At 51.9% G+C, this 20,470-nt stretch overlaps 1 protein-coding gene across 8 annotated transcripts in view; it reads left to right on the top strand.

Annotated features, from left to right (window-relative positions):
* Positions 1-20,470, top strand: part of LOC140425109 (kappaPI-actitoxin-Avd3b-like) — a 102,612-nt gene that overhangs the window by 41,936 nt on the left and 40,206 nt on the right. The window lies entirely within an intron of this gene.

The raw sequence follows: 20,470 nt of genomic DNA, 5'->3' as shown, positions 1-20,470 counted from the left end.
GAGGGACAAAGCCAGGACTCAAAGTGACAAGTCTTGGAATTGAATCTTAGCTGGGTTCAACTTTACCACAACCTCCTGTTTAAACAACAGAGATCAGAGGTACAATCGAATGGCCTCGTCACGCCCGACTCGGTGATGCGACGAGGCCGTTAATTCTCCTGGTAGCCCTCTCGTGAGATTTACGACACTCAGAGAAGTTTGGGTCTCACCCTCACTGCGTGAGATACAGATTTACATAATTAAGTGAGCTATTAGACTCATTTAAATATGTCGGTGCCCAGTTCTTCTGATGTCTGGGAACGAACGCCCGTGCTTCGGAGACCTCTCCATGGTGCCGTTTAACTCTGGTCCATACAAACGTGGACCAGGCGTAATGGCAGCTGGGGAGCCTGCTCGGCCATCGGAAGTCTTGGGTGGTCAGGCTCTAAGCAGGGTGATATCCTGGCACTTCTGCTGAGACACAAGCACATTGACACCTCCAGCCTGGCACCTTGGCAGTGCCACTTGAGCACCCTGGCACTGCCACCCTTGTTGGTGCAGGAAGTGAGGTGGATTGGATTGGATTTGGATTTGTTTATTGTCACGTGTACCGAGGTACAGATAAAAGTATTTTTCTTTTAACCCAGGTCCCTGGCGCTGTGAGGCAGCAGTGCTAACCATCACTCCAACATCACTCATTTTGCTGCTCAGCCCCACCTGAGACCAATTTCTACCCCTTGTGTTTAAAGCTATGGAATATTGTTTCATACATTAGAAAATATTCAAGAACCCATTTTGAGATCAGCTCTACCAGTGGGTACCCTTTTAGGGTTAGATGCCTTTCTATTCATAAACCAATACAAACACAGGAACTGCGTGTATTTCTACAGCCTAATTCACATAACCAATGCAACTGCTTGTTTTCACATGTCCACACTGTTTTTGGTTTGTCCAGCTGTCAAATTATGTGGCAGGGATATTCAAAAATTACTTAAACTTCTAACTGAAATGAATAGACATACTTACTGAGGGTTACATAATAGTACAGAGCAAAAATATTTATTTTGTTTAATTTTATTTGCAGTGATATAAAACATGCACCGGGGATATTAAACATTGTGGGAGTTATATGCATCACTGACTGCACTTTATTTTGGTTTGAGAAACTGATAACGCAGTTAAGATTGATGCCTTTGTTTATTGTCACATGTACCGAGGTACAGTTAAAAGTATTTTTCTGCGTGCAACTCAAACAAATCATTTCGTACATGGGAAGAAAAGAAAATACATAATTGGGCAACAAAAGGTCCACAATGTAAATACCTAGACACTGGCATCGGGTGAAGCATACAGGGGTGTAGTTTTAATCAGGTCAGTCCAGAAGGGGGTGATTTAGGAGTTTGTTCACAGTGGGGAAGAAGCTGTTTTTGAATTTGTTTGTCAGACTTTAGTATCTCCTGCCCGATGGAAGAGTGAGTAAGCCGGGTGGGAAGGGTCATTTATTATGCTGCCCGCTTTCCCAAGGCAGTGGGAGGTGCAAATAGAGTCAAGAGATGGGAGGCAAGTTCGTATGATGGACTGGGAGGTGTTCACGACTCTCTGAAGTTTCTTGCGGTCTTGGGCCGAGCATTTGCCATACCAGGCTGTGATGCAGCCAGACAGAAGGCTTTCTATGGTGCACCTATAAAAGGTGGTAAGAGTCTGTGTGGGCATGTCAAATTTCCTTAGTTTCCTGAGGAAATATAGGTGCTGTTGTGCTTTCTTGATGGTAGCGTCAACCAGGACAGATTTTTGGTGATGTGCACACCTAGGAATTTGAAGCTGTCAACCATCTCGGGCAGCACGGTAGCATAGTGGTTAGCACAATTACTTCACAGCTCCAGGGTCCCAGGTTTGATTCCCAGCTAGGTCACTGTCTGTGCGGAGTCTGCACGTTCTCCATGTGTCTGGTGGGTTTCGTCCAGGTGCTCCGGTTTCCTCCCACTGTCCAAAGATGTGCGGGATGTGTGGATTGGCCATGCTAAATTGCCCTTAATTTCCAAAACCATGTTAAGTGGGGTTACTGGATTACGGGGATCAGGTAGAGACGTGGGCTTCAGTAGGGTGTTCTATGTAAGGGCCGGTGCAGACTCGATGGGCCGAATGGCCTTCTTCTGCACTGTAAATTCTATGATCTCCACCTCAGCCCGTTGATGCAGACAGGGGTGTGTACAGTACTTTCCTTCCTGAAGTCAATGACCAGCTTTTTAGGTTTGCTGGCATTGGGGGGGAGATTGATGTTGTTACACCACTCCACTAGGTTCTCTATCTCCTTCCTGTATTCTGACTCGTCGTTGTTCGAGATCCGACCCACGAAGGTTGTGTCCTCAGTAAACCTATAGATGGAGCTGGAACCAAAGTTTGCCACGCAGTCGTGTGTGAATAGGGAGTATACTAGGCCGCTAAGTATGCAGCCTTGCGCGGCCCCGGTATTGAGGGCTATCCTGGAGGAGGTGTTGTTGTTTATTCTTACTAATTATGGCCTGTGGGTCAGAAAGTCAAAGATCCAGTTGCAGAGCTAGGAGCCAAGTCCTAGGTTTTGGAGCTTTGATATGAGCTTGGCTGGGATTATGGTGTCAAAGACGGAGCTGTAGTCAGTAAATAGGAGTCTGATGTAGGAGTCCCTGTTGTCAAGATGCTCCAGGGGTGAGTATAGGGCCAGGGAGATGGCACCTGCTGTGGACTGGTTGCAGCGGTATGCGAATTGCAGTGGACCTAGTATGGAGCTGATGTGCTTCATGACCAACCTCTCGAAGCACTTCATTCAGATTGATGTCTGGGCCATTGGACGGTAGACATTGAGGCACATTGCCTGGTTCTTCTTTGGCACCGGTATGATAGTGGTCTTCTTTTTGCAGATGGGGACCTCGGAGCGAAGTAGGGACAGGTTGAAGATGTCCGTGAATTCATCTCCCAGCTGCGTGGCCTTGTTGGGGAGTTCTTGACTGATGCCAAAAGAAAAGAGCCCCTTTTAATTTCTGGGTCATTCCTGGCATTGCAGGCTGTAGCGCACAAAGACTCACGAGAGACGAATAGAGACAAAGTCGATGAGGCTTTATTAAGCGTGACTTGTTCCCCGCAGTTCAGTGACAGACTGGCCTGCGGGGGAGAACTCCTGGTTCTTATACTCCGCCTTCAGGGCGGAGCTAGAGGTCAACAGCCAACCAGGACCCGGGATCTGTCAGCCAATGACATCACGGCTTCACAATCCCACATGACCCCTAATGCATACTACCACATTCACCCATTGTTAAAAATGAACCCGGCGGGGTGGTGCTTCGCATGGTGGTAAGGGTTCACAAGGCTGGTCCTGGGAGGAAAACTTTTGCATGTCATCACAGTATGCACAGGGTTTTTTTTTTGTTTTGCACTATTTACAGTAGTCGTAAGGGGGAAAAGAAAAAAAGTTCTCGTTAAAGTCCACAACATTGTAGTGTTACATCCATGCCATGAGTCGGTCGGGCGGTCTGGTCGTCCTTGTTGATCGCCTCGGCCCCGGTGGTGGTGCTTGTTCCCGTGTTGTCGTCTCCGGGAGCCTTACGGTTTCTGCTTCAGCTTCACTTCTGGTCGGACCTGGGAGGAGGACCGATCCTCCCGGGAAGGGGGCGGTGGCGGGGTGCGCCGGTGGCAGGGAGGGGGTGATTAGTGTCGGGGGGGTGTGTGTGTTGCCGGCGGGCGCCAGATCTCGTAGGGAGACCGAGTACTGTCGGCCGTCGGGGTACTCCACGTAAGCGTACTGCGGGTTCGCGTGGAGGAGGTGAACCCTCTCGACCAACGGGTCCGACTTGTGCGCCCGCACATGTTTTCGGAGCAAGATGGGTCCTGGGGCCGCCAGCCAGGTCGGCAGCGACGTTCCAGAGGAGGATTTCCTGGGGAAGACAAGGAGGCGCTCATGAGGCATTTGGTTAGTGCTAGTACACAGTAGCGACCGGATGGAGTGGAGAGCGTCCGGGAGGACCTCCTGCCACCGTGAAACTGGGAGGTCCCTGGACCGTAGGGCCAGTAGGACGGTCTTCCAGACCGTGCCGTTCTCCCTCTCTACTTGCCCGTTCCCCCGGGGGTTGTAGCTGGTCGTCCTGCTCGAGGCTATACCGTTGCTGAGCAGGAACTGGCGCAGCTCGTCACTCATGAAGGAGGACCCCCTGTCGCTGTGGATGTATGCGGGGCAACCGAACAGTGTGAATATGGTGTTAAGGGCTTTAATGACTGTGGCCGCTGTCATGTCAGGGCAGGGGATGGCGAAGGGGAAACGGGAGTACTCGTCCACCACATTCAGGAAGTATGTGTTGCGGTCGGTGGAGGGGAGGGGCCCTTTGAAATCCAGACTAAGGCGTTCAAAGGGACGGGAAGCCTTGATCAGGTGCGCACCATCCGGCCTGAAAAAGTGCGGTTTGCACTCTGCGCAGATGTGGCAGTTCCTTGTGACTGTACGGACCTCCTCCACAGAGTAGGGGAGGTTGCGGGACTTTATAAAGTGCTGGAACCGAGTGACCCCCGGGTGGCAGAGGTCCTCGTGGAGGGTTTGGAGGCGGTTAATTTGTGCGTTGGCACATGTGCCGCGGGATAGGGCATCGTACGGCTCGTTCAGCTTTCCGGGACGGTACAGGATCTCGTAGTTGAAGGTGGAGAGCTCGATCCTCCACCTTAAGATCTTGTCGTTTTTAATTTTGCCCCGCTGTGCATTATCGAACATGAAGGCTAACGACCGTTGGTCCGTGAGGAGAGTGAATCTCCTGCCGGCCAGGTAATGCCTCCAATGTCGCACAGCTTCCACTATGGCTTGGGCTTCCTTTTCCATTGAGGAGTGGCGGATTTCTGAAGCGTGGAGGGTTCGGGAGAAAAAGGCCACGGGTCTGCCCGCTTGGTTAAGGGTGGCCACTAGAGCTACATCGGAGGCGTCGCTCTCGACCTGGAAGGGGAGGGACTCGTCGATGGCGCGCATCGTGGCCTTTGCGATATCCGCTTTGATGCGGCTGAAGGCCTGGCAAGCCTCTGTCGACAGAGGGAAGGTTGTGGTCTGTATTAGGGGGCGGGCCTTGTCTGCGTACTGGGGGACCCACTGGGCGTAATATGAAAAGAACCCCAGGCAGCGTTTTAGGGCTTTTGAGCAGTGAGGGAGGGGAAATTCCATGAGGGGGCGCATGCGTTCGGGGACGGGGCCTATTATCCCATTGCGCACTACATATCCCAAGATGGCTAGCCGGTTTGTGCTGAAAAAGCACTTGTCCTCGTTGTATGTTAGGTTCAAGGCTTTAGCGGTCTGGAGGAATTTTTGGAGGTTGGCGTCGTGGTCCTGCTGATCGTGGCCGCAGCTGGTTACGTTGTCGAGATACAGGAACGTGGCCTGCAACCCGTGTTGATCAACCATTCGGTCCATCGCTCGTTGGAAGACCGAGACCCCGTTTGTGACGTCAAATGGGACCCTTAGGAAGTGGTATAATCGCCCGTCTGCCTCGAAGGCTGTGTACTTGCGGTCACTTGGGCGGATGGGGAGCTGATGGTAGGCGGACTTGAGGTCCACGGTGGAGAAGACCTTATATTGGGCAATCCGATTGACCATGTCGGATATGCGGGGGAGAGGGTACGCATCTAGTTGTGTGTACCTGTTGATGGTCTGGCTATAGTCTATGACCATCCTTTGCTTCTCCCCTGTCTTTACTACTACCACCTGTGCTCTCCAGGGACTATTGCTGGCCTGGATTATGCCTTCCTTCAGTAGCCGCTGGACTTCGGACCGAATGAATGTCCGGTCCTGGGTGCTGTACCGTCTGCTCCTAGTGGCGACGGGTTTGCAATCCGGGGTGAGGTTTGCAAACAAGGATGGGGGCTCAACCTTGAGGGTTGCGAGGCCGCAGATAATGAGTGGGGGTATTGGGCCGCCGAATTGGAAGGTTAGGCTCTGCAGATTGCACTGGAAGTCTAATCCCAGTAATGTGGGCGCGCAGAGTTGGGGAAGGACGTAGAGCCTGTAGTTTTTAAACTCCCTCCCTTGCACCGTTAGGGTTACTATGCAGAAGCCTTTAATCTGTACGGAGTGGGATCCTGCAGCTAGGGAAATCTTTTGCGCACTGGGACGGATGGTCAAAAAACAGCGTCTTACCGTGTCGGGGTGGATTAAGCTTTCTGTGCTCCCGGAGTCGAGCAGGCATGGTGTCTCGTGCCCGTTTATCAGCACCGTTGTTGTCGTCGTCTGGAGCATCTGGGGCCGTGCTTGGTCCAGCGTCATTGAGGCCAGACGTGATCGTAGTGCTTGAGCGTCTTCCTTGAACCCCGTGGAGCCGTCAACACTGGGGTCCGTTGTTGCCGTCCAAGATGGCGGCGGGGGTGAACAAAATGGCCACCCCCATGCATCGCACATGGCTGGGGGGTCACAAGATGGCGGCGGGGTGGACAAAATGGCCGCCCCCTTGCGTCGGACAGGGCTGGGGCGTCCCAAGATGGCGGCGCCCCTCCTCCCCTCATGGTGGCCGGGACCCAAAATGGCGGCGCCTGCGGGTCGCACATGGGGCGCTGGGGGGGTTGGTGAACGTTTGAAACGCGCAGGACTCCTTGTTCTCCGGGGACAGCGGTGGCCGGGACCCAAAATTGCTGCGCTTGCGGGTCGTACATAGGGCACTGGGGGGGTTGGGGAGCGTTAGAAACGCGCAGGACTGCTTCTTCTCCTGGGACAGTGGCGACCTCCCGGGACCGGCACACAGCCGCGAAATGGCCCTTTTTCCCGCAGCTCTTGCAAATCGCTGCGCAGGCCGGGCAGCGCTGCCGGGGGTGTTTCGCCTGGCCGCAGAAATAGCAGCGGGCTCCCCCGGGATGACTTGGAGTCTGAACCGCGCAAGCCTGTGGGGTGGGGGGGGGGGGGGGTTTGTCGCGACGGGGGTCCATGGAGCCCAAGGGGCTGCCGCGCGGTCGGGGCCGTACGCGCGGGCGTTTCGCGCGGCTACATCCAGGGAGGCTGCAAGGGCCCGTGCCTCTGAGAGTCCCAGCAACTCTTTTTCCAAAAGTCTTTGGCGGATTTGGGGAGAGTTCATACCTGTGACAAAAGCATCACGCATCAACATGTCCATGTGTTCAATCGCGTTTACTGGCGGGCAGCTGCAGGCCCGTCCCAAAATTAGCAGCGCGGCGTAGAATTCGTCCAGCGATTCTCCGGGACTTTGCCGTCTCATTGCGAGTTGGTAGCGTGCGTAGATCTGGTTCACTGGGCGAATATAGATGCTCTTTAGTGCTGCGAACGCCGTCTGGAAATCCTCTGCGTCTTTGATGAGAGGGAAAATTTCCGGGCTTACCCTCGAGTGCAGGACCTGTAGTTTCTGGTCTTCTGTGACCCGGCCGGGGGCCGTTCTGAGGTAGGCCTCGAAACAAGTCTGCCAGTGTTTGAAAACTGCTGCTGAGTTCACTGCGTGGGGGCTGATCCTCAGGCATTCCGGGATGATCCTGAGCTCCATAGTCCTTTAAGCACGCTAAATAAATTGTAGCGCACAAAGACTCATGAGAGACGAATAGAGACAAAGTCGATGAGGCTTTATTAAGCGTGACTTGTTCCCCGTAGTTCAGGAACAGACTGGCCTGCGGGGGAGAACTCCTGGTTCTTATACTCCGCCTTCAGGGTGGAGCTAGAGGTCAACAGCCAACCAGGACCCGGGATCTGTCAGCCAATGACATCACGGCTTCACAGTCCCACATGACCCCTAATGCATACTACCACACAGGCACCGTGAAACACCCCACTGTACATGCCCAAAGCAGGACTCTGGTTTTTGGTGGTTAAGTCGTACCTCTGCTGCTTGAGAGCTAGAATTTACTGTCTGATTTGCTGGTGAAGCAACAGAAATAAAAAATGGACAATCGATCCTAGATATGGGTATTGCTGGTAAGCCACAGGATTATCAGCAAGTTTGCCGCAGCGCACCTTGTCGATGGAACACTGATTCCACTGGCCACTGTGCCCATTCACCTAATCGATCTGTATCCTTTTGGTTATTCATGAAGGCCCCACCTTCTCAAGCTTGCCCCTTGCTGAGGTATGGTGATCCTCAAGTTAAATCACCACCAGTCAGCTCTCCCCGCTTAAAGGGGATAGCAGCCTATGGTCATCTGGGACTATGGCGACTTTACCTTTACCTATATCCTCGAGTCTAAGTGCGGTGATGGATGTGAAGGAGAATACCTTTCCAGCCGGCTGTCATGGTGGGTTTACACAACAGATCATTTACTTTTCAGTTCATTATATATGCAAGAATATGAAGCATGTCATATCCTGTGGTGGGGTGGAGCTGGTTTAGCTCACTGGGCTAAATCGCTGGCTTTTAAAGCAGACCAAGGCAGGCCAGCAGCACGGTTCAATTCCCGCACCAGCCTCCCCGAACAGGCGCTCAAATGTGGCGACTAGGGGCTATTCACAGTAACTTCATTGAAGCCTACTTGTGACAATAAGCGATTTTCATTTAATATCCCGCAGTGAGGGCGGAGCCCACCGGGGTTCCAGTGCAGTACCTGGAAGTATACCGTATTATCATTTCCAGATCATAGGTCTCAGCACTATACAGACAGTTCATACTTAGGTGAATACATTCACCACATGGGGCGGAATTCTCCTACCCGGCCCGCCACATTTCTGCCCCGACCGGCCGGCGGGAGTCTCCGTAACACCGGCCGGTCAATGGGGTTTCCCATTGTGGGGCAGCCCCACGCCATCGGGAAACCCCCCGGCGCCGGCAAAACGGAGACTCCCGCCGGCGGAGAATGACGCCCATGATGTTATGACAGTACTATAAGGGGTTAATTCAACCAGATCCTGTGTACAGCTTCACAGGAGGTGAGCAGCATCACATGATCTTGCTCTCCTGCTTGTATAACCTCATTGTAAGATATAGCCAGAGTAAAATGTGCTCGAATAAAGTTAGTGTCTTACTTATCTCTGTATTGTCAGTAAATATGCTGTATTAGTCAACAGCCAATACTAAGAGTATTATATGGCGGCAGTGAGTGAAAGAATAATAATGAGCAAGTCTCTGCTATTGCTGGAAATCTTTGAGCAGGTCACAGGCTTCAACCAGGAAGAGTGTTTCTGAATTTCCACTGGGGATTTGCCAGATTACACACTGCATCAGGCCTTGCTGCAAAGGTGAGCAGTGATCTGTCAGTACATTGTTATATGCCATGAGTGACTGTGCAGTCGATATCCTCGTCAGTATCATGATATTCAAACATACATCATAACACATACATAATGATAGACAGACCAACGGACCAATTAGCACGCATAACACGACAGCCAATCACAGCCAAGAGGAGACACAGTATAAGACAAGAAACACGACACTTCCTGGGCAGTCCATCTGGAGACAGCACAGGGCCAGGACCTCATAGCAAGACACTCACACCGTCACAACGTGCTGAGTACCAAGTCTGATGTATAAATAGTTAAATGGAATAAAACTGTGTTGTACCAATCGCAACCGTGTTGGTTCGTCTGTACCTCAGAGCACCCAACACTTCATGATACCAGGAGTGAATCGATACCTACCGGCAAATCTGCCATCCTCAGCCATGGACACCCGCAACAAACCGCAGCCGTTGCAAGTCGCTGGGAACCTGGGCACAAATTGGAAGATCTTCAAGCAGCGCTTTGAACTCTTCATGCAAGCCAATGAAAAACAAGGCGCCTCGGATGAAACAAAGATTGCCATGCTCCTCACTACCGCAGGTCAGCACGCCATCGATGTATACAACTCCTTGGAGTTCGCGGAAGGTGAGAACAAAGCTAAGTATGACACGGTCCTCCTCAAGCTCGACAAGCACTTCAACGTTGAGGTCAACGAAAGCTTTGAGAGGTATGTCTTTCAGCAGCGCCTGCAAGGTAATCATAGAATTTACAGTGCAGAAGGAGGCCATTCGGCCCATCGAGTCCACACCGGCTCTTGGAAAGAGCACCCTACCCAAGGTCAACACCTCCACCCTATCCCCATAACCCAGTAACCCCACCCAACACTAAGGGCAATTTTGGACACTAAGGGCAATTTATCATGGCCAATCCACCTAACCTGCACATCTTTGGACTGTGGGAGGAAACTAGAGCACCCGGAGGAAACCCACACACACACGGGGAGGATGTGCAGACTCCGCACAGACAGTGACCCAAGCCGGAATCAAACCTGGGACCCTGGAGCTGTGAAGCAATTGTGCTATCCACAATGCTACCGTGCTGCCCAAGGATGAGCTCTTTCAGTCTTTCAGAGTAAGGATGAGCTCTTTCAGTCCTTCCTGACGCACCTCCGCATACTCGCGCAGTCCTGCGGTTACGACACCACCTCAGAGTCCATGATCCGGGACCAGATCATTTTTGGCATTGCCTCCAGTGGTCTACGCCAGCAGCTTCTAAAAATTAAAGGCCTGACCTTAGCATCTGCAGTTGAAGCCTGTGTCCTGCATGAGAATGCAACCAGCCGCTATGCCCAATTTCAGGCGACCGAATTGGCATGGAGGGGGTCCCACGCGATCGAATCGGCAAGCCAGGCCACCCACGAGGCCGAACGCGTTCAGGCAATCGAGTTTCTCCCGGCCCGTGGCCTGGACGAGGGCGGCCGTTTCGCGCGCTTTTTAAGGCCTCCCGCGTTTGTGCGCGCCAAAACCTACGGCAATACTGAGGGATGTGCTGCACAGGTGCGCCCGACGCAAGACCGAACTGCGCATGCGCAGTGGCGTAACGAACGCCATGACATCATGATGTGCGGCAACTGTGGAGCTGCACATTTAAAAGTGCAAAGTCCTGCAAAAACCCGACAATGCCTACGCTGTGGCAAGATGGGCCACTACGCTGCCTACTGTCGACCAGCTCAACCTGTTGATCTTCCACATCTCCGACAACCTCGCAGGAACGTGCGGACCATCCAGCCTCCACATCACGACATCCAAACCGACGACACAGATGACCAAGACGCCTTCCGGGTTGCGGTCATTGATGCGAACCGGGTCAACACCATCAATCCGGGCGATGAATGGAGTGCCACCCTAACGGTCAACCGATCGCCGATCACTTTCCGCCTGGACACTGGCGCCTCCGCCAACCTCATATCATGGTCAGTCTTCGATGCCATGAAGGTCAGACCACCAATCCAGCCATCCCGGTGCAAGATGGTCGACTACAACGGGAACGTTATCCCGGCCATGGGACCCTGCCAGCTCCAGGTGACACACAAAACACACACGGCCACACTCTCGTTCGAGATAGTTGGCTCATCGAAGGACTCCCTGCTGGGCGCACAGGCATGCAAGGCTCTCCACCTTGTGCAACAAATTCTCTCTCTCTCTCCAGACAGCACGTCTGACTTCCCGGATGCAGAGTTCTACGCACAGCTCCAATCGCTCCTCGCCCACAACCAGGAGGCATTCGAAGGCATGGGAACACTGCCATACACCTACCGAATTCGCCTCAAACCGGACGCCATCCCGGTCGTTCACGCACCTCGCAGGGTTCCTGCGCCACTTAAAGACCGCCTCAAGCAGCAGCTGCAGGATCTCCAGGACCAAGGGGTCCTATCCAGGGTCACGGAGCCCACGCCATGGGTCAGCTCCATGGTGTGTATCAAGAAGCCCTCTGGCGAGCTCCGCATCTGTATTGACCCCAAAGACCTCAATAATAATATTATGAGGGAACATTATCCCATACCCAAACGGGAGGAGATCACCAGTGAAATGGCCCAGGCGAAGATATTCACGGAACTGGATGCTTCGAAAGGATTTTGGCAGATCCAACAGGACCCGTCCAGCCGAAAGCTATGTACCTTCAACACCCCTTTCGGCAGGTTCTGCTACAACCGGATGCCATTTGGCATCATCTCGGCATCCGAGGTCTTCCATAGAATCATGGAGCAGATGATGGAAGGCATCGAAGGGGTGTGCGTATATGTGGACGATGTCATCATCTGGCCCACCACACCGCAGGAGCACATACATCGTCTCCAACACGTTTTTGCCCGCATACGGGAAAACGACCTGCGCCTCAACCGAGCCAAGTGCTCCTTTGGCCTGACCGAGTTGAAGTTCCTGGGAGACCATATCCCCCGGTCAGGGGTCCGTCCGGATGCAGACAAGGTGAGCGCCATCACAGCCATGCCGCAGCCGGCCGACAAGAAGGCTGTCCTACGCTTCCTTGGCATGGTCAACTTCCTGGGGAAGTTCATTCCCAACCTTGCCTCCCACACGACGGCTCTGCACCACCCATAAAATCCACAGAGTTCTAGTGGCAACACACACACCAGCTGGAATGGGAGGAGCTCAAACGCAAACTCACTACGGCACCAGTGTTGGCGTTTTTTGACACGTCTCGTGCCACCAAAATCTCAACTGATGCCAGCCAATCCGGCATTGGAGCAGTGCTCCTGCAGAGGGATGACATGGCATCATGGGCCCCAGTGGCCTATGCATCGCGGGCCATGACCCCCATAGAGCAGCGATACGCACAAATCGAAAAAGAATGCCTGGGCTTGCTAACTGGTTTCGACAAGTTCCACGATTACGTCTATGGTCTTCCACGGTTCACGGTCGAAACTGACCACCGCCCCCTGGTCAGCATAATAAACAAGGACCTGAACGAGATGACCCCTCGCCTCCAGCGCATCCTACTTAAACTCAGGAGGTACGACTTCTAACTGGTCTACACTCCAGGGAAGGACCTCATCGTGGCGGATGCCCTATCCAGAGCAGTGAGCACGCCGCCAGATGCGGAGGGGTTCGTATGTCAGGTCGAGGCACAGGTGGCTTTTACAGCGGCAAATCTGCCGGCTGATGACTCCAGTCTGGCCCGTATCCGCCGAGAGACTGCGACCGACCCCCTTCTGCAGCGAGTGATGCGCCACATGACGGGAGGATGGCTCAAAGGGCAGTGCCCGCAGTTCTACAATGTACGAGACGACCTAGCCGTCATTGATGGTGTCCTTCTGAAGCTGGACCGGATTGTGATTCCGCACAACATGCGCCAGCTGGTTCTCGACCAACTACACGAAGGCCACTTGAGGGTCGAGAAGTGCAGACGGAGGGCTCGAGGGGCAGTATACTGGCAGGGCATCAGTGACGATATTGCCAACATGGTGCTCAACTGTACAACCTGCCAAAGGTTTCAGCCAGTGCAACCTCCTGAGACGCTTCTGCCCCATGAGCTGGTGACGTCCCCCTGGGCGAAGGTGGGTATCGACCTATTTCACACGCTCGGCATGGACTCTGTCATCATAGTTGACTACTTCTCAAACTACCCAGAAGTAATACGCCTGCACGATTTGACGTTGTCTGCTGTCATCAGGGCCTGCAAAGACACCTTTGCTCGCCACGGCATTCCGATGACTGTCATGTCGGACAATGGGCCCTGTTTTGCCAGCCAGGAATGGTCGTCCTTTGCTGCTTCGTATGGCTTCACACACGTGACGTCCAGTCCTCTGCATCCCCAGTCCAATGGAAAGGCAGAGAAGGACGTTCACATTGTCAAGCGGCTCCTCTGCAAGGCTGCTGCTGCCGGGTCGGACTTCTACCTCGCCCTGCTGGCCTATCGCTCGGCCCCACTAGCCACTGGTCTCTCACCAGCACAGCTGCTGATGGGTCACGCCCTCAGAACCACTGTGCCTTCCATCCTGGCACCAACAATAGACCATGCTCCGGTACTGCATAGGATGCAACTGCAGCGCGGTCGCCAGAAGAGGTCGTACGACATACGGGCAACTGATCTTCCCTCCCTGGCCCCTGGAGACAACGTCCGCATCCACCTACCAGACGGTGGCTGGTCAGCACCTGCCGAAGTTCTCCGACGCGTGGCTCCCCGCTCGTTCCTGGTACGCATGCCGGATGGATCCGTGCGTAGGCGCAATCGCCGAGCCCTTCGCTTACTTCCACACTCGCGACGGGACCCTACACAGACGCCGTGTCCTCCACTGGTTCCTGATAGCGACTTCGTGGAGCTGCCATATACCATGCCCCTTCTGTCGCCGCCCGTGGCCGGGCTCGCACCTCAGCCAGTGGTTCTCGACCCACCATTGAGGCGGTCAACCCAAATTCATCGTCCACCTACTAGACTGGACTTATGAGACTGTTCACACGTCAAACTTTTGCAACCACTGTTTTATAACATGTCACTGTTTTATCGTTCCAAATTTCAACGTTGTTCTTCTTTTGTTATGGTGCAACCTCATTAGCATGTCACACCTGACATCGCCCCTTGTATATAGTTAAGTCCCATGTACATGATGTAAATATTACGCATACACACACACCTTTAGCTGCACTCAGGAAACATTTATATTTATAACCACGTAGGCACATAATCTTGTAAAAAAGGGAGGGATGTCATGATATTCAAACATGCATCATAACACATACATAATGATAGACAGAGCAACGGACCAATTAGCACACATAACACGACAGCCAATCACAGCCAAGAGGAGACACAGTATAAGACAAGAAACACAACACTTCCTGGGCAGTCCATCTGGAGACAGCACAGGGCCAGGACCTCATAGCAAGACACTCACACCGTCACAACGTGCTGAGTACCAAGTCTGATGTATAAATAGTTAAATGGAATATAACTGCGTTGTACCAATCGCAACCGTGTTGGTTTGTCTGTACCTCAGAGCACCCAACACTTCAGTCAGGATATTGATGATGAAAATCTAGGTATGAGGAAGTAATCAATGCACTGAAAATCTACTTCATCCTGAGAAAGAGTATAATTTCTGAGCAGGCATTTTTCAATACACCATATCCAAACCAAGGGGAAAGCGTTGATGCATTTATCAACAATCAGTATAGGGTTGCAGAAAATTGTGGATATGGCAACTTGAATGATGAACAAATCAGAGACAGATTTGTCTTCGGAGTGTTGGATGAAGCCTTGTCTGACCACCTGCATCCTTGAAATCTAAACTTAACAAAGTCAATCCAACTGATCAGGCAAGCTGAGGTTAGGAAGCAAAACTGATCCATGACTGTATCGTTCCATGTTCTATGTTCTATGACTCAAGATGACAGGGAGAACCCGATTTTGGGTTCTTTCTGATGCTAAATTGCAATTTGACCATCAGGCAAAAAAACTACATGTTCCGGGAGGGATAGAACTCAAGGTCAGAGAACAACTGGATGCGACTCTTCGATATAGAGAGAGAAAAATCACAGAAACATTCTGGGTTGAATTCTCCGCTTCACAATGCCGGAAGCGTGAATCGCAATCAAACAGAGAATCACACAAAATGGAAAAAGTCAGGTTTGCGACCGGCACCGATTCTGACGCCGTGCTCCGATCTCTCACTGGCGGCAAAACCAACGTTTGCGTCTCACGCCGGTGGGTCCATGCAAAACCGACATTTGCATGGAAATTGATATCTATAATGGCTTGAACTTTCATGCTCCACCCTTCCGCAATACTCCGTCCTACTTAGGCAGACGTCTAGCGGGCTCGAATAAGTGCAAGTACTTGTAAGCGGTGACTGAGCGCCATGGCTGCAGAGGGAGAGCAGGAGGCTGAAAAACTCGTAAAAGCCGCAAAAAGTGAGTGGTTTGCTGGGGATGGGGGTTTGTGCTTGTGGAAGTGTAGTGATATGCATATGCATAGCAACCTCTGAAAAGCAGGTGGGGATGGTAATCCACCATGTGATGCCACAGATTGGCAGTAGTTCGTACTCGAGGACAGTAACACTGGAAGTAGCTCCAGGAGAATTCACTTAATCGCTTTGTATAATACCGTTTGTATTATAGTTTGTTCTTTATCTTTCCATTTTGTTAATAATCTATCTTCCTAGTAAAAAAATAGATGTTCTGTGTGCATCTTTCCCACAGCCACAATACAGAATATAACATGGTACCAGGGATGGCGTTATATTTCACAGGAGAAGCTACAGCAGACGATGATGATGATTATGATGATTACAATGCTGATTACAACGCTGAGATTACAATAATGATGATTACGATGAGTATGTTTTGTGTGCATCCTTTCCACAGCCACAACACAGAACATAACATGGAATCAGGAATGGGATTATACTTCACAGCAGAAGCTACAGCGTACGACAATGATGATTTTCATGATGATGATCATTACAAAGAGGAAAGTGAAGAATCCGATGATGAGCCAGAAGAGGAAGAATATGAATGTTTATTTAGTCTATTTGGCATTAGTGACTAGGTGATAACAAGTAGCATCAAATCTGTGCATGACAATGATGAGTGTGACAGTTCTAAATTGGAGTATGCAGAGGCTGAAAGTGAGATTGCAACAGCAGACAAATTAGCTGAGAGCAAATCAACTGTGAGCAGACAACTGGTAATTGAAGAAATAACCCCCATTTTGGAGAAATTGCCTCCAGAGAAGTACAATGAATTATCCTATTGCCACGGAATGGTTCCTGCAGTAGATTCCCAAGTAACCAAGGCCAGTCCATCACAAAACTTGCAGAAAGAACAGATGGATACAATTTCATGCAGTCCTACAACGATAGGCAAAGCATGCATCGTTCTATCAGATGAGGATGAGCAACTAATTGAAACTAAAACACAAAGTGAAGAACTAATGTCTAATGGTGAGCACATTGATTGAGCTCAGACACTGGAATGCGATTGTTTGTAGATCTTTCCTGACGTTGGAAAACTGCCTGCAACTGCGAAAACCTCCGAAAGTATGCCAACTTTGTGTCATAATATACACCAGTATATCATGGTGCAGACACACACACTGATGGACACACAGCAAGACCAATCAACATACACAACACCGCAGCCAATCACCAGTTAGAGCACACTCACTACAAAGACAGGGGGCATCAGAGTTCCCGCTCATTCGGGATGCAGCCTCTTAGAAGGACAGAGCTTACAGCTTACAGCACAGATCTTCACCATGTGCTGAGTGCATCGACTGGTTAGGACAGGCATAGGCCTTTAGTTTAATCTAACATCGTGTTAACCCACAGTGAAAGTATGTTCAACAGTTTCTAACTTAATAAAATAGTGTTGTACTATTTTAAGTGTTGGTGGCCTGTATGTGTTCCACGGATCCAGAGCACCCAACACATCATGATACCAGGAGTTGAGGGATATTAGAACTTCTTAGACCTACCTGCAAGTGATCTGCCTTCCACCAGCATACAGTCATCCTGCAGAATGGACAGCGTCCGCCCGCCGCCGCCGCTCTGCATCACCGGGAACCTGGGGGCCAACTGGAAGATATTCAAACAACGCTTCCAGCTCTACCTTGAAGCCACAGACCGGGAAGCTGCCTCAGATACCAGGAAGATCGCTCTCCTCCTATCCACGTCCGGGGAACATGCCATCCACATTTTCAATTCTCTCACCTTTGCTGATGATGAAGATAAATCAAAATTCAAGACGGTCCTCCTCACGTTTGACAGTCACTGCGACATAGAGGTGAATGAAAGTTTCGAGCGCAATGTATTCCAACAGCGTTTGCAGGGTAAGGATGAACCTTTCCAGTCCTTTCTCACCCGCCTCCGCATCCTTGCGCAGTCCTGTAATTACGGGCCCAGCCCTGACTCCATGATACACGACCAGATCGTTTTTGGTGTTCAGTCGGTCCCCCTACGCCAGCAGCTCCTCAAGGTAAAGCAGCTCACCCTAGCGATTGCCATCGAGACCTGCGTGCTACACGAACACGCCACTAGTTGGTATTCCCACATCCAAGCGGCTGAAACGACGCGGCAAGGTCCCCACGAGGCAGAACGGGTCCAAGCAATTGAGCAACTCCAAGGCCTCAGCCTGGATGAGGGCGGCCATTTCGCGCGCATTTCGCGGACTCCCGCGCTTGTGCGCACCGAACGAGAGGACGGCGACGTCGACGGCAGGCGCACACCATGTACGACCGCACCACGCATGCGCGGTGGTGCAGCGAACGTACTGACGCTACAACGTGCGGCAACTGTGGCTCCGCCCACTTAAAGCAGCAATGCCCTGCCAAATCCCGATGATGCCTGAGGTGTGGCAAACTTGGACATTATGCTGCCTTATGCAGATCAGCTCAGCCTGCCAACTCTTATCGCTCCAGCCAGCCTCGCAGAAATGTCCGTGCCATTCAACCCACGGTCACCGAGTCCGATTATGACCTGCTACCCGATATTGACACCGAGGACCGAAGGCACCTTTTCAAGTCGGTATCGTTACAAAAAACAGGGTGTCCCCGAAGCAAAGAATCCAGCCTCTATCGGTATACAGCATCGATCCAGACGATGAGTGGTGTGCCACCCTTATGGTCAACCGGTCCCAAATACGATTCCGCCTGGACACTGGTGCCTCCGCCAATCTCATTGACCTCCAAAGCCTTTGTGTCAAACCAGCCATCTATTAGATTATAATGGCAATGCCATTGCTGCCAGCGGCTCATGCCAACTTGAAGTGACTTACAGATAATGCAAAGCCATCCTTCCTTTTGAAATCGTGGGCTCCTCGAAAGCCTCCCTGCTTGGTGCGCAGGCATGCAACCTGTTGAACCTAGTTCAGAGAGTTCACTCTCTCTCTCCTGCTGACGCGTCTGCCTTTCAGGACACCGACTTCAGGGCGCAGCTCGATGCCATCATCAACCAGTACCACGACGTCTTTGAGGGCATGGGCACGCTCCCCTACAGCTACAAGATTTTATTAAAACCGAATGCCACGCCTCTGGCGCACGCACCTCGCAGGGTCCCAGCACCCTTTAAGGACCGCCTCAAGCAGCAGCTGCAGGACTTCCAGAACCAAGGAGTGATTTTCAAAGTCACGGAACCGACCGACTGGGTCAGTTCCATGGTATGTGTAAAAAAAGCCTTCTGGCGAATTGAGAATTTGCATTGATCCCAAGGATCTAAATCGCAATATCATGAGGGAGCATTATCCAATTCCCAAGCAAGAAGAGCTCACATGTGAGATGGCTCGCGTCAAGCTCTTCACCAAACTCGACGCCTCAAAAGGATTCTGGCAAATCCAGCTCGATAAATCCAGCAGGAAACTTTGCACATTCAATACCCTCTTTGGCAGATATTGTTACAACAGGATGCCGTTTGGGATCATATCTGTTTCAGAAGTGTTCTGTAGGATTATGGAACAAACGATGGAAGGCATTGAAGGTGTTTGCGTCTTTGTCGATGACATAATCATTTGGTCCACCACCCCGCAGGAGCATGTTAGTCACCTCCAGCGCGTATTCAGACGTATACATGAGCATGGCCTCCGCCTCAACAGGGCCAAATGCTCTTTTGGTCAGACGGAACTCAAGTTCCTCGGGGACCACACATCTCCCAATTGGGTGTGCAGCCGCATGCGGACAAGGTAGCTGCCATCACAGCTATGAAAACACCAGAGGACAAGAATGCAGTCCTCCGATTTCTGGGCATAGTCAATTTTTTAGGGAAATTCATCCCTAACCTCGCCTCTCATACCACGGCTCTCAGGAACCTGGTCAGGATGACGACAGACTTCCAATGGCTCCCTGCCCACGAGCGCGAATGGAGAGAACTCAAAACAAAACTGACCACGGCCCCGGTCTGATCTTTCTTTGATCCAGCAAAAGAGACCAAAATTTCGACCGATGCCAGCCAATCCGGCATTGGGGCAGTGCTCCTTCAACGTGATGAGGCCTCATCATGGGCCCCCGTTGAATTTGCATCACGTGCGATGACCCCCACGGAGCAGCGCTACGCGCAGATAGAAAAGGAGTGCCTGGGCCTTCTGACCGGTGTGGTTAAGTTTCACGATTATGTCTACGGACTTCCTCAATTCACCGTCGAGACCGACCATCGCCCGCTGGTCAATATAATACAGAAAGACGTGAACGACATGACGCCTCGCCTCCAGCGTATTCTGCTCAAACTCCAGCGATACGACTTCCAGCTGGTATACACCCCAGGCAAAGACCTCATCATTGCTAACGCTCTCTCCAGGGCAGTCAACATTCCATGTGACCCAGCGGGATTTGTCTGCCAGGTTGACGCCCATGTGGCATTCGCGGCCTCCAATCTACCTGCCTCGGATGAACGCCTCGTCCAAATTCGCCGTGAGATGGCGGCTGACCCTTTGCTACAGCGTGTCATGCGCCACCTAACAGACGGGTGGCTCAAGGGCCAACGCCCTCAATTCTATAATGTCAGAGATGATCTAGCGGTAGTAGACTGGGTTCTTCTAAAACTGGACCGCATTGTCATCCCGCATAGCATGCGCCAGCTTGTCCTGGAACAGCTACATGAGGGCCATCTTGGCGTGGAAAAGTGCCACCGACGGGCCCGAGAGGCAGTGTACTGGCCAAGCATTAATGAGGACATAGCCAACACAGTGCTCAACTGCCCCACTTGTCAGCGCTTCCAGCCGGCCCAACACATGAGACCCTGCAGCCCCATGAGTTGGTCATGTCACCATGGACCAAGGTGGGCATCCACCTGTTCCACGCGCTGGGTAGAGACTATGTCCTGATCGTGGATTCCTTTTCGAATTG

This window comes from Scyliorhinus torazame, chromosome 6 (assembly GCF_047496885.1).
Source record: "Scyliorhinus torazame isolate Kashiwa2021f chromosome 6, sScyTor2.1, whole genome shotgun sequence".
Taxonomy (NCBI): domain Eukaryota; kingdom Metazoa; phylum Chordata; class Chondrichthyes; order Carcharhiniformes; family Scyliorhinidae; genus Scyliorhinus; species Scyliorhinus torazame.
Note: the sequence above shows the minus strand (reverse complement) of the source record. Positions and strands in the feature narration are given on the sequence as shown.